The 15,921-nt window shown below is 38.5% G+C and overlaps 1 protein-coding gene across 2 annotated transcripts in view; it reads left to right on the top strand.

Annotated features, from left to right (window-relative positions):
- The window catches only part of LOC145660787 (uncharacterized), a 207,886-nt gene that overhangs the window by 72,964 nt on the left and 119,001 nt on the right, over window positions 1-15,921 (top strand). The gene's annotated exons all lie outside the window — the stretch shown is intronic.

Raw genomic sequence — 15,921 nt, 5'->3', positions numbered from 1 at the left:
GATAGTTGGTGAAACTGTTACACGTTAATAATTTTTACAATAAAACGTATCGTTTTGCTCAGCGAGGGTGTCTGTAATTTTACAGGATTCTCTCATTGCATCGCGGATAGAATTTTGACATATAATTTGTAGTCATCAACATTGGTTCACGTTAGGTCTCTAGATAGCTGGATGAAGAAAAAATGGTCTCCCGGATAAGAAGAAAGCTTTTACAGGATAAGAACACCAAAGTAACCTCTTTATGTTTGGAAAACTGAAGGACTAAGGGACTGCGAGGCAGAAGTTCTCAATACAGAAGTACTCTCGAAAGTTACATTTTCCAGTGTCTAAAACATACCCACAAAAGACTTGTAAGACGTATTTGATAGTGAGATATAAAGATTGCAATAGTGTGTAAAAGGAGATGGTGGGAATTGTGTTGAAAACTGACAGAAATATATAACTTGAAAATTAAAATTAAAAGTATGGAAAAACGGTACGTATTTTAGATGTGTATGTCGAACATACCTGCGATAAGAGAAAAATAATTATTGACTTCCATTCGAACTTCTAAGGTACCTCAAAATGAAATAATCCGGTGGTATGCTCTGTTTATTTCAAGTCCCTATGGAGAACCATCTAATCACTACATTTTTCATAGGCAAATATTATTAACATTCAAAGAGTTTACGCTGTCAATAACTAGAAAATGAAATGAAATCTTTAAGTTGTACGTCCCACGTTTATGCCGGCTAGGCTAAGGGAGACGGTGATAATGAGAAATTAATGAAATGGTGGAATGAAGAAAGTAGGAGGAAACGGGAGAACCCCGAGAAAATCCACGCACACGGTGTTTGTTGTCAGTAGCTATAAAAGTAACCAAGAAAGTTCTCTCGCTTTTTCGCCCACCGCCTTCGAACATCGATATGTCACCTGAAACGTGCCTGGAAGATTAAAAAAAAAAAAAAATAGCCCCATCAACATCGACGACCTTCATGGATTCCATCGCGATAGAACTTAGTGGGCCGTGAAGCGAAATAATCAAAATGGTAAATAAATAACAATAGTAGTCTCCGTTCTATGATGCTTCCAATCGTCTGATGCGGCGGTTTGAGCTACCGCCTGGTGGCAACTTCTGTACTTCGCTCGGGTCACTAGTAGATCTCTTTATTTCAACGAGTCGAATGAATGAAGTGCAACATAATTGTTAGCTGCGATTGTCAGTTACAACATAATTGTCAGTATTCATATACAAACTCATTTTTCAGGATGGCAGCCATGTTGGATAACAGATGATACATCTTGAACTTTTTGTTGGTATCCACTATTGGCAATAAACGTAAATACCACATTTTGCTTCTCCAGCTCCAGTGGTTTGAGCTAGACGTGCGAGTGATACATAGTGTGGCATTTTGAGTTCAAGATGTCAATTGGTGGGGCATTTGAGCTCAAGATACCGCATTTCGTGTCTTTTCATCACCTGCGTTTAGTGATCGACATTCATGCCAAATTTGGTTTTCCTAGCTTCAGCAATTTGGAGTGTCTATCCTTTCGACATAGGTTTTAAGCGCCCATCTTGGATTCAAAGTACCCACTGACTTTTCAATTAAGTTGTTGTTTTCATTTTGATTCGCCGCCATTCTGCACAGGGTTGTCGTAGAGAGACGAGACTTGCTCCATCTTCTTTCATTTAACAACAGCTTTCAAACGATGTGCTACTTAACCGCCTTGATATTTGAAACTTTTGAGTTGGATCCCGTCTGTTACCCTTCGGGGGACCCTGGGTAAACATTTTTACCCTAAAAGTGCGCCCTTCAAAATGATGAGTTACGTGTTCGTCGAGTTTTCCATCTACCCAACCGTTTCCGAACAACTGACCCAGTTTAAACTATTCTGCCAGCTAATAGCTTTTACAGTACAACACATGTTCCAACTCACGATATCCCGACCGGTGACACGTATAACTTTGGAATTCGTCTAGTTATAACATATCAAATGCAAATTCAATTGTTTCGTTCGGATCTCAACGGAGCCACTTGTTGATCTTCCCTTGTGAGATCAAATATCTGCAATCGCTTTATAATTCTGAGTCAGAATATTTTAAATTATACATACTTCTTCACTATAATCAAACCCAGAACCTCGCGTAAGCTGAAAAAAGATTAACAATGCTAGATTATGAAATGAAATGAAATCTTTAAGTTTTACGTCCCACGCTTATGCCTGTTTGAACCTGGGACCTACCACTGAGCCACCCTGCGTTCAGTGGTAGAGCGTTCACCTCTGGTGTTTGAGGTCCCGGGTTCAAACCCTGCTCCCGCCAAGTGAACTTTGTGGTGGACAAACACCGAGTGCGTGGGTTTTCTCGGGGTCCTCCCGTTTCCTCCCACTTTCTTCATTCCACCATTTCCTTCATCTCTCATCATCACCGTCTCCTTTAGCCTAACCGGCATAACCGTGGGATTTCCCAATAATAAATTAGTTTTAACATACTTCATTTAGAAGTTTCCTATTATGATTAAGTTAGAATTTATGCGTAGTTGGATTGCCGAATTTGTAGCCTGGCAGAAGCTAAAAAATTGGATTCATTAGAGAATCAGTAGTTACTGATGGGAGCCACCAAAGACGACGATAATCCAAGGGTCGGGCGCCGTAAGGCGCCGGAAATTGTTCCTTGCCCTTAGTTTTTAAGAAATGGCACAATAATCAAGTATGATGAACAAGCACTCATGATCGGTTCAGAACGGCAAAACTGAGGCACAGAGGAAAACATTATACAGGATGAGCATAAAGTCTTGCCCTAAATACAAAAATTTATTACAGAAAAACCATTTGACATAATAATGTAAATACTGGTCAGTTACATAGGTTAGTATTACAAGTTTTTTTTTTTTTTTTTTTTTTTGGAGCCCACTTATGTTACTTATGTTACTAATGGGCGATTTGCTTTCGTGATACCACAGCACGCATTGCGCTTTCTCCTGCTTCGATGCCATTTCGCCAACTAACCCGCGCGCGCCAAGTAACGTACTGCGTCACTCTTGGGTAGCACTAGTGCCATCTATTGGTCTTTAAAAAACTTGTAATACAGTAAAAGCTCCTTATTCGCGCTTCCTTCATTCGCGTTTTCACTATTCGCGGATTTAAAAAATGCGACCCAATTCCTATATTCGCGGATCTAATCAGTGCGTACATATAATACATAATAATAAAAAGGATTCCAATAGGTATCCAACCCAATATCCTTTGTAAACGCCGTCAAATGGACTAATAAAATGTAAAATAGACCTTATTACAACTTTGCCTAAAGTATGTTGTTAAATGATATCGCCGCTGTGTTGCTTCGGACTTTGACATAAGCCGCCTTCGCCCCGATCGGTGTTTTTGAGAATGTAAACAAACAGAATGAAAGCAACCTTATTACTACATGAATAAAATATATTTTTAAATGCCACCACATTATTAGACGTTCCGTCCTTTGGTAAGAGCCGCTTTGCGTGTTTTATTGTTTCGTCTTTCCATTCGTTACAAAAATTGTGATCGAGTAACACGTCTCTACCGCTGTCTTCCTAATTTATACAGTAATGTCAACTAAAAAAAAAAAAAAAAAAAAAATGAGAAACGAGTTTCGACACGAAGAAAATCTGTGTTACCGCTTTAAAGTGAAAATAGAAATGCTTGATCGTTTACGCCTTGGAGAGTCGTTTGCATCCATATCACGCTCATTCAATGTCAACGAATCAACTGTACGATAGTTGTAGTGGTGAATATACAGATGGAGGATTTCAAGCATCGGAAGGTTGGTTCAATAAATTTAAGGTGAGACAATCATTGCATGACATTAAAATCGCTGGAGAAGCTGCATCTGCATACACTGCTGCAGCAGAACGATATCCAGAATAATTTGCAAACTTAGTAGCTGATGGAGGATACAAACCTCAGCAAGTATTTAATGCAGACGAAACTGCACTGTTTTGGAAGAGAATGCCAAACAAAACATTCATTTCTAAAAGCGAAAAGTCTGCTCCTGGATTTAAGGCAGCAAAGGATAGAGTTACACTGCTGCTATGTTCTAATGCATCTGGAGATTGTGTCATTAAACCACTGATGCTTTACAGATCGTTAAATCCTCGGGCTTTAAAAAATCAAAACAAGGACGACCTGCCAGTGTTTTGGCGTGCTAATAAGAAAGCGTAGGTTACAAGCGCTATTCTTTGTGACTCGTTCCGGAATCGTTTTGTTTCTGAAGTTGAAACTTATTTTAAAAAAAAGAAAAGAAAAAAAAGAATTTAGACTTTAAAGCAGTTCTAGTTTTGGACAATGCACCAGGTCATCCTCGCGAACTTGAAACTATGCATCCAAATATAAAAGTGACATTTTTACCTCCCAACACGACGGCTTTGCTTCAACCTATGGACCAAGGAATAATCCAGTCCTTTAAGCTCTATTACATTAGGCGAACTTTCAAAATCGTATTGGATAATATGGAATGTAATCCTGATATGAATGTTATGGAATGCTGGAAGAAATTTGACATAGGAAAATGCATCGTAAACATAAAAGTATCGTTGAAAGAACTGAAGCCACACACATTGAAGTCATGCTGAAAAAAACTGTGGCCTGCTCTGACTGCGGAAAATGACGAAGAACGTGCAAATTCAAACTTTGACTGCAAACTTTGACTTTGCATAGCCGAAATTGCGAATGGAATAGGACGAGATGGGTTCGAACAGATAGAATCAAGTGGCGTTCAGGAATTTCTTGAATCGCAAGATGAAGATTTGACTGAAACCGACTTGGAGGAAATGTTAAATTCACAGCCCATTGAAGAAGAGGCTTCAACAAACACTGGAAACGTGACATTTAATTTGAAAAATCTTAGTGAAGGTTTAAGAATGGCAAATGAACTTTGTGATTTCTTTATGAAAATTGATCCGTCTATGGAACGAAGTCTTATTTTTAAGAGGCAAATTGCTAATGCCACTGTTGAATATCAGTCTGAATTGAAGGAGCTTTTAAAAACTGCCAAGCAAGAAAAAATTACAAAATTCTTCAAACCATTGTCTAAGCCTGAAGATAATAATTAATCAATATGGTCAAAAACTTCAATTACACTAAATTGATTTTTATATATGTATTTTTTTTTATTTTGTCATCTAGGAACGTATCCCCTATAATCCCATATAAATTACCAGTCCGTATACACGGTTTCTGTATTCGCGGCATATTTATGAAACACATACCCCGCGAATAAAGAGCTTTTACTGTACTAACCTATGTAAGGGACCAGGATTTACATTATTCTGTCCAACAGTTATTCCGTAATAAATTTTTATAATCAGGGCAGGACTTTATGCTCACGGTGTATTTTAAATAAACGTTTCCTAATGAAGTGTCACTTTTAATGAGTTTACGCAATATACGAGGTGCACGCCGAAAGTACGTACCGTTTGGTACTAATTTCCAACAACAAAATATATATATATATATATATATATATATATATATATATATATATATATAGTGCAGTAAATGAAGCTCAAATTTTAATGAAGAAAGGAACAAATTAGTAACAAGCTGAAAATTGGTACAGATGTTGCAAATGATCTTCTAAACAACATACTAAAAGTCCCCTGAAATCCCAGGTGACCGTCGCCGCCATATTGGAAAATGGCCGCCGGAAGAGTCAAATGAACAATACCAAGATAAAAATAGCAATATCTTCGCTATGGATGAACATAAAGAGATAAACTTAGTGTCGCTTTATAGAACATAGATAACACAATATTTTTTTAAAGAGAAAAAAATATAAAACGCATACCCCTACAAATATTTAGCTCTAAATTCTAAAATTCCGAAAACTACCGTCAAACTGATTTAAAAATTTATTGAACATAGGATGTAATTATTAACAAGTTAAAATTGACATAGATGTTGATAAAGATTATTTAAATCACATACTAAAATCCCACAACTTCGTTCGCCATATTGAAAAATGTACAAATATCCGAAGTAATTAAAAGATATTTTGTTAAGTGAAATACAAAATCTGGACCGGGCTAAATATTTGAGGAACTGTAAATGCAGTCGATCCGAAGCCAATTGGGATCAATGGTGGTGCAGAGGGGAAATATTATGACGTGTTTAAGATTATCCTCCGCCATCTTGGAATCAACTTGCTTATTTTAAATGGCAACATGGTCGTGTGACATATTAAACAACATCCTCGTTCGAAGACAAACCCAATGGAAAGGTTATTTTTCCAAAACCTACAACTGTTTTGAAGTGGTGAATAGATTTAGGATATGTTATATTTAAAATACTCAGAAATGTGTTGTGCAAAGTTTCGAATTGAAGGATAAAGATAAAGTAAAAAGCAAGCTTTGTAACATCTCACATTACGTATTCTTTAATAACCAGGAAAAGAGAAAGCTAACACAATTGAGACAATGACAATCACATGACATGTTCAGCATGCCCACTGTCCTGTTCTATGTATAACGTTGAGAAAGGGTGCTTGTGCACTCTGCGAAGCATAGATGGTGATATTGGTTCACAGACAGTAATGATTCTCCTTTTCAGGTAGCCAATGTCAATAATTTTACACTGGTAGACAATAGCTTTAAAGTGCCCCTAAAGATAGAAATCCAACGGAGGTAGGTCGGGGACCTTGCTGGCCACTCAACTGGTCCATGCTGACCTACCCAACTGGCAAAGTGTTCATTGAACCATCGATTACATTAAGACCATAATGCCGCGGTGCCCCATCTTGTTGCCAATATTGATTAAATTACCCTTCCTCTTCCAACAAAAGTGGCTTAACAGTGTTTTCAAGCATATCTTCATATTGTGCAGCATCCAAGGTCCCATCAATGAAAACACATCCAATAAGTTTTTGCCCCATATTCCACACCACACCATTATGTCCCTTTCACATTATCCGACGATTTGCCGGATCCGGTTCCGGCGAATTGCCGGACGAGGTAGAAAGACATTGCAAGCAATGAAGCTCTTCACATATGTGCGGCAAACTACCGGATGGGTGTTGGGGGAGGAAGCAAGTGTTGCCAGGAAAGAGCAGAAAGTGGCTGCTATAATATGGGAGCGTGTGGTTTTGTGTGTTATGTGGAGTGTGTTTGTGTATGTGGTTATGTTCTAGCCCAGTACATCTGGAGTAATTAACCAATCCTGTATATACAATATATGGGGAAAGATGACATGTAAAATTAATTGAAAACGACCAATACTACTGAAGTGTCGAAATCAATATAAATTATTTAATATTATTTTTCTATGTAATAGAAGATTGGGAGATGTCCGTGTAGCACTGGACAAATGACCTTCTATAAATTTGTGGTGACCCAAAATTGAAATATACACTATCAAATATTTCAGCAATACAGTTTTTTGCTATATATTTATGTACTATTTTGCTACGCAAAGCAAGAGAGAATTCATGATGTGATATTTGATAAATATACCGTACTTTATATATTTTCTAATTATCTGGCTGTAATTTCTTGAATAGTCCTCTGAATTCAGGGACTAGAGCAGTGCTTTAGAGACTTGAGTCAATAGTCGGAACGCTTAAAACAAAAGAATAAACCCGAAATAGTATAATAATAATAATAATAATAATAATAATAATAATAATAATAATAATAATAATAATAATAATAATAATAATAATAATAATAATAATCTAATATAAATAAAATAAAGAGTTTATGTGTCTGTCTTTGTGCGGCCTGGGGACCATACGAGTGGACCGAAAGTTACCAACATTTGGTCACGGGTACCTTGGTCCAGGCTCCAGATCAAACCGATGCGTTTTTTTTAAAATTCGAACCAGGAGGTCTCAGGGGGGCGTTTACCAGGACATGTAAAAGTAGTAGAAAATGACCGATATTAGTGTCAAATCCATAGTTTTCGCGGTCGCTGAGATCAATGGTAACACTACCATTAGCGATGACTTCAGCCACCATTTGTATGCGGGCCGGGGATCACCAGAGGGGGGGCGGAGGAATTTCGAGACATGTAAAAATAATCGAAAATGACCGATATTAATGTCAAATCCATAGCTTTCGGGGTCATTGAGCTCAATGGTGAAACTCAAGATAGCGTTTACTTTCACATTTAGTCCCCATCAGCTAAGGAACTTGGGCCAGGAGATCACCGAGACATGTAAAAAATAATCCACAATGACCGATATTAGTGTGAAATTCACAGTTTTTGCGGTCTGAGATAAATGGTGATACTTTCATTAGGATGATTTTCAAATTCAGCCACCATTGTATGCGGGCCGGGAGTCACCGGGCTGGAGAATTGCGAGACGTAAAAATAATCGAAAATGACCAATATTAGTGTCAAATCAATAGTTTTCTCTGTCGCTGAGATGAATGGTGATTCTCCCAAGGCGTTGACTTCCAAATACAGCCCCCGTCGACTGGGAGCCAGAGGCGTTGTTTTTTCAAAATTGGAACCAGAGGATCACAGAGGCGTTTACTTTCTATGTAAAAGTAGTAGAAAATGACAGATGTTAGTGTCACATTCATAGTTTTTGCGGTATCGGCTGAAGATCAGAGGCGATTTTTTCACAATTCGAACCAGGGAGGGGTCTCAGGGGGCGTTTACCGGGACATGTAAAAGTAGTAGAAAATGACCAATATTTGTGTCGAAGTAATTAAAGAATTTTCCTTCGTCTTCCCTTAATTGTGGAAACAGTATAGAAAAATCTCCTTCAAGATACCGCTTCTCTAAAAAAGGGTGAACCCATATGTGTCTCTGACGTTTTTTTTTTCTGCCTGTGTCTTAACAAGGCGAGTAGAAAACACATTTTGCGTCTGTCCATTACAACCACCACAACACGACAGGAGTCACTGAGTTTTGTTTCTTCAGTTGCACAGCAACCCTGCTCGCATATTTTTCATCCACGGCAAAACGCCGGATAATATGAAAGGGGCTGAAACCGGATCCGGCAAACAGCCGGAACCGGATCCGGCAAATCGCCGGATAATGTGAAAGAGGCCTTACCTTACCTGCACCTTGCATCTTTGATATATCTATCCAATTAAGATTTGTATTATCCTAGTACCGAACATTTTGGTTGTTAATCTCACCTGTTACATAGAAATTTGCCTCATCACTAGAAACAATGTTATGAGGAAACACTCGGTTACGAGCTATCTGGGCCAACACCTACTCACAAAACTCCATTGTTCTATCTAAATCATCCTCTCGCAGTTTTCGTTTCAACTTTAATTTTTAGCGGTGCCACTAATACACCCAATACATCTGCTGATGTGTCTGAATCAGTTGTATTTCGTGGTCATCCTGATCGAGGTAAATCATCAACATTTCCCTTTGCCATGAATTTGTGGATTGTGTTTCGTACAGCACTGTCTGTCACCGGCTCGCGATTAGGATGTCGCTCTTTAAAGGTGGATGTTATTGCTGAACTGCGTTCTCCAGCCAAAAGAAAGATTTCGTTTCTTTCCTCTCGAGTTAGCAGCCTGTCATACCTACAAGAAAAAAAGATAAAGAGTCAGTCGGTTCCCGTCTATACAATGTTCCACACATAACAAAATTTAAGTCTAAATAATAACATACTCTAGCCTAAATCCATTCACAACTTCAAAACCGTTGCAGATTTTGAAAAAAAAAAAAATCTTTACCGTAGAATTTCTCGGTATTGGGCAAAATGTTCGGTACAGGGCTAATACAAATCTTAATTAGATAGATGCTTCAAAGATGCAAGGTGCAGGTAAGGTAATGGTGTGGTGTAGAATATGGGGCGAAAAACTTATTGGACCTGTTTTCATTGATGGGGCCTATGGGACCTATTTTCATTGAGGAACATTGGATGCTGCACAATATGGAGATATGCTTGAAAACACTTTATGCCACTTTTGTTGGAAGAGGAAGGGTGATTTCATCAATATTGGCTACAAGATGGGGCACCGCATTATGGTCGTAATGTAACCGATGGTTCAATGAACACTTTGCCAGTTGTTGGATAGGTCGGCACGGACCAGTTGAGTGGCCAGCAAGGTCCCCGACCTAACTGTGTTGGATTTCTATCTTTGAGGTAATTTTAAAGCCTCAAAGAGGGATGTAAAATTATTGAAAAGGAGAATTATTACTGTCTGTAAACCAATATCACCAACTATGCTTCGCAGAGTGCTAAGCACAGGGTCACACGGTTAACGATGCACATACGAGGGTCACTACGAAAGTTTTGAAAAAAAAAAACTGAAATGAAATCTTTAAGTTTAACGTCCCACGGTTATGCCGGTTAGGCTAAAGGAGACGGTGATAATGAGAAATGAGCGAAATGGTGGAATGAAGAAAGTGGCAGGAAACGGGAGAACCCCGAGAAAACCCACAAACACGGTGTTTGTCCACCACAAAGTCCACACGGCGCGAGCTGGGATCGAACCAGGGACCCCAAGCACCGGAGGTGAACGCTCTACCACTGAGCCACCGCGCCCCCTTACGAAAGTTTTGAGATGTGAAATAACTTACATACTTAAAATCAATTTAACACATTATCTCAAAGTATTCACCATTACACTGTACACACTTTTGCATCCTCGAGAACCACTTTTGGAAGCAGTGTTGCCAGTCTTTTTCTTCAAGTGTTGAAAGTCCATTATCGTAAGCCACTACAGCTTTTTCAGGGCTGCAAAGTCTCTCCCCACGCATGTGATCTTTGATCCTGGCGAAACAGAAAAAATCACACGGGGCCAGGTCAGGGCTATAAGGCGGATGAATCATAAGTTTGACCTCCGTAGATTCTAAAAACTGAATTGTGATGTTGGCCGTGTGTGCGGACGCATTGCCAAGATGAAGCAGGATCCCATCCAATCCAGTTCTTGGACGTCGTTCCCGAAGCTTCTGGAACACTTTTGTTAGGCAAACAATGGTGTACCACTGAGCAGTAACAGTCCTTTGTTCTTCAAGTGGAACAGTTGCAACATGGCCAGATTTGGAGAAGAAAGTTGCGACCATCTTCTTCCCCACACTTCGCGGTCGCTTCACTTTCGTGGATGGATTTTCGTCTGGAAAGATCCAAACTGTAGACTGGCGTTTATTTTCAGGGTCAAATTGATAGATCCAAGTCTCATCACCAGCAACAATGTCAGAGACGCGTCGAGAATTGCCTCCATCAAATCTTGCAAGCATTTCTTCACACCATTCCACACACATGCGTTTCTGCTGTTCAGTCAAAGTGTGAGGCACCCAACGAGATGAAACCTTCCTGAGCCGAAGATGATCATGAAGAATTTTTGTTACTGCTGGCGATCCAGTGTTCACTGTAGATTCAATGTCCTTAAAAGTTGTTCGAGGATTTTCTCGAATCATTTGTTCCACAGCGGCAATGTTTTCATCTGACAGAGCTGTTGCCGTACGTGCAGCTCTCTCTTCATCTTTGAACGATGTCCGGCCTCTTCTGAATTCACCAAACCACCGAAAAATTGTAGCACGGGAAGGAGCAAGGTCCCCAAATGCCCCCTGCAAACGGTCAAAGCTTTGTGTCTCGTTCAAACCACTTTTGAAATCGTAAAGGATCATTGCCCGAAAATGTTCCCTTTCGAGCTCCATTCTAGACAGCCGAATACTGCTCACATCAACAAACAAGTGAAGGTGATACGGCCCCGCCGATAAGCGAGGCGAGTTGAAACTTGCTTCGCTTCTTCGCTCTGGATACCACTACCGAACGCAATTGTTGGAATTCAAATACTGTGCCACAATAATGCATATCTCAAAACTTTCGCAGTGACACTCGTAGAACAGAACGGTGGGCATGCTGAACATGTCATGTGATTGTAATTGTCTCAATTGTGTTAGTTCTCTCTTTTCCTGGTTATTAAAGAATACGTAATGTGAGATGTTACAAAGCTTGCTTTTTACTTTATCTTTATCCTTCAATTCGAAACTTCGCACAACACATTTCTGAGTATTTTAAATATAACATATCCTAAATCTATTCACCACTTCAAAACAGTTGTAGGTTTTGGAAAAATAACCTCACCATTGGGTTTGTCTTCGAACGAGGATGTTGTTTAATATGTCACACGACCATGTTGCCATTTAAAATAAGCAAGTTGATTCCAAGATGGCGGAGGACAATCTTAAACACGTCATAATGTTTCCCCCCTGCACCACCATTGATCCCAATTGGCTTCGGATCGACTGCATTTACAGTTCCTCAAATATTTAGCCCGGTCCAGATTTTGTATTTCACTTAACAAAATATCTTTTAATTACTTCGGATGTTTGTTCATTTTCCAATATGGCGAACGAAGAAGTCGTGGGATTTTAGTATGTGATTTAAATAATCTTTATCAACATCTATGTCAATTTTAACTTGTTAATAATTACATCCTATGTTCAATAAATTTTTAAATCAGTTTGACGGTAGTTTTCGGAATTTTAGAATTTAGAACTAAATATTTCTAGGGGTATGCGTTTTATATTTTTTTCTCTTTAAAAAATATTTTGTTATCTATGTTCTATAAAACGATACTAAGTTTATCTCTTTATGTTCATCCATAGCGAAGATATTGCTATTTTTATCTGGGTATTGTTCATTTAACACTTCCGGCCGCCATTTTCCAATATGGCGGCGAAGGTCACCTGGAATTTCAGGGGACGTTTAGTATGTTGTTTAGAAGATCATTCGCAACATCTGTACCAATTTTCAGCTTGTTACTAATTTGTTCCTTACTTTTTGCTAATTTGACTGCACTAATAGGGAACTAATGTGTGTCTATTTCTCAACAAACTCTCCCTCTTTATTGATACATGGTTACCATTTTTCCGTCCATTTTGTGTAGCATATGGCATAGTCATCTTTGCGGTTATGTTTCAGATACTGGAAAATAGCACTATCAGGGATGATCTAATGGCAAAATGGCGTTCACGAAGAGAATCCTTGGGGTCTGGGAACAGCCAGAAGTCGCTAAATCTAGTGAGTAAGGTGTGTTTGACAGAAGTTCACTTCAGCCAAGAATGAGGTCGCAGCATTAGGACGGTGTGGCGGTGCATTGTCCACGTGAAGGGTGAAATCGCCATTTACCGTTTGTGGTCGTTTCTTAGTCAATTGTGAAAAAAAAGTATGTATCCAGAAGTGTACGAAAATACTCGCCTGTAATTGTATGACCTTTCGGATCAAGGTGGTACAATTTCACTCCTAGGAATTTCAGAACGTAGCGTATAGCACCTTCTCATTGGATGTCACCTGACGATTTTTTGTGAATCTGTGTGTATCCACTATAACGATTACCTTTTTGTTTCTGGGTTGACTAATGGAATCTGTAATTCATCCGTCGTCACAACACTTTCCAAAAAAATCTCTCTGTTCTGAATCATGTCAAGTTTGCAACACTTGATCGAATCCTTGCCTCTTTTCGATCGTCATTAAGTATTCATGGAACCCAGTGAAAAGAAACTTTCCTTAGGCCCAGTTCATGTGTAATTATTTGTTCTACTGTTCCCATTATTAGCCCCAGTGTATCATAAATCTCCTGCTTGGTGACACGCCTATCTTCATGATGAAATTTTCAACACATTCCACTCCGTATTACTGGAGAATGGACTTAGAATTGATGCCAAAGATAAGCCGCGAGTCCTTGTCCTATAATACATCTAGAAATAAAGCGACTAAATTGGCTTTCGAGATGCAAAATCTCAGTTTTTCGGAATTAAGCACTAGCAAAAACACTATGCTTCAGCAGTGACTTTTCACCCCTTCTAGATCTTGATAATTGTTTCAAGCTCTGGTAAGGAGTTCATAAATGACATATCTAGTTGCTTTATGTTATTGGACCAGATATACTTTGTGGTGGACAAACACCGTGCTCGTGGGTTTTCCCGTGGTTCTCTCGTTTCCTCCCACTTTCTTCATTTCACCATTTCATTCATCTCTCATAATCACCGTCTCCTTTAGCCTAATCGGCATAACGTGGGACGTAAAACTTAGAGATTTCATTTCATTTTTTGTACCAGATATATGTATAATTTTTGCTATTTCCCCTTGCTTTTTATTGAAATGGTAAAATATAAAAGAACTACAGTGAAACCTCTCTAAAGCGGACAGCCGTGGAGAATCAAAAATTGTCCGCTATAAAGAGGTGTCCGCCTTAAAGAGGTTTCAATATTTTTTACTTAAATGAGTAAACAAGGTAATATACAATTGGAAAAAATATTTTTTGCATGAATCATATATTAACGAATGTTGCCAAAATGTTACTGTACCTGCATTATCCAATATTCTATGTTCGAGGAAATAAGATGGAAATAAGATGTTATAGTTCTCTGCACTTTACTCTTTATCACTTTACTACGTTTTCAGTATGTCGCTTTAATTTGTGATTATTGCAGTCCAGCAGTGTCTTTCTTGGGACAATATGCGTGCCTGCGGGCAAAAAATACAAAATTTGTCTTCTGCTTGTTAGAGATTTCAGCGGGACAGAAGAATAACATGTCATCCCAAACGGCGGACAATTATCAATCACTTTTGCATCTAAAACAGCTTGGGTGGGAGTGGGATGTAAGCAAAAGGCATGAGAGTGTTGTTAAATAGAGGCGCTTCGTCTGAGAAGGCGAAATACTGTCACAATGCTTCCTTGGTGACACATGTATGAATTACTAAAAATGTATTTTTACTGTACTTTTCAACTTGTTTCTAGAGGAAGTGTCTGTAATTCGGAGGTAAATAATACCTATAAAAGACAGAAAAGACTGTCCGTGTCCGTACTAGAGAGTGTCCGCTTTAGAGAGGTTTGCCAATATGTTTTTTCCTATTACAGTGATTGGGGATTACAAAATATGTCCGTTACGGGAGGTGTCCGCTTTATAGAGGTGTCCGTTAGTAGAGGTTTCACTGTAACTAAATTCGCGAAGCATTTGAATACAATATAAGTTAGAAAATAAATATCTGTGAAATTAAGGTCCATGGCCGAAAATGAAAGTTCCATCTCGCTTACTGAGTAATGCCTTCCCTATTTCTTAAGGGTATTACATATTCAGCGCTTAGTTAAAGGTTCCATATTGACGCATTCAAAACCAGGTATCAGTTAGACAATCTGTAGAATAAAAAACTTCTTAATACTTTTTAAAATTGTAATTATAATTTTTTTCTGTTTTGCTTTTTTATTATCATATAGGGGAAGGGGATTTCAATTACGAGAAAATATTTTCAAAGCGGTTATGGGGAACGAAAGTCTGCATAAGGAAAGTAATGACAACGGTGTTAGACTCGCGAACTTTGCAACATCCAAAAACCTAATCGTGTAGAGTACAAAATTCCCACATCGCGACGTTCATAAATACACTTGGTCCTCACCAGACGGAAAAACGCATAATCAAATTGATCATGTTTTAGTAGATAGAAGATAATCTAGCATAATTGGTGTCGGGTCGTTTAGAGTGGCTGATTGTGACACTGATCACTACCTGGTAGCAGCGATAATAAGAGAGAGATTAGCGTTGAATAAAGGAAATATTCAATGTCTGAAAACGGAAAGATTTAATTTAAACAAATTAGATGAGAGCCAGGTAAGAGAGGAATACCAAACTGAAATTTCGAATAGATTCTTGGTTTTAGAACATTCGGAGTGACCTAGTGTTGATTATACTTGGATTTAAATTAGATATAGCATTAAAATTTCAGCAGAAGAAAATTTGGGACACGCTGAAATCCGTAGGAACAAATCATGATTCGATCAGGAATGCATTCAACTAGCACAGAAGAGAAAATAGGCAAAATTACGTTGGCTAAAAATTCGAATGAAATCCGGAAACTTCCAAAACTTTTAGAACAAAGAAACGCGATTTTTTGAAAGCTAAAATTAAGGAACTTGAAGATGATAGTAAAAATAAAAACATTCGGGATCAACGAATTTATGAAAACCTATCAATCTTGTGCTTATATATTAA

Source organism: Thermobia domestica, chromosome 1 (genome assembly GCF_964235325.1).
Source record: "Thermobia domestica chromosome 1, izTheDome1.hap1.1, whole genome shotgun sequence".
Lineage (NCBI taxonomy): Eukaryota > Metazoa > Arthropoda > Insecta > Zygentoma > Lepismatidae > Thermobia > Thermobia domestica.
Note: the sequence above shows the minus strand (reverse complement) of the source record. Positions and strands in the feature narration are given on the sequence as shown.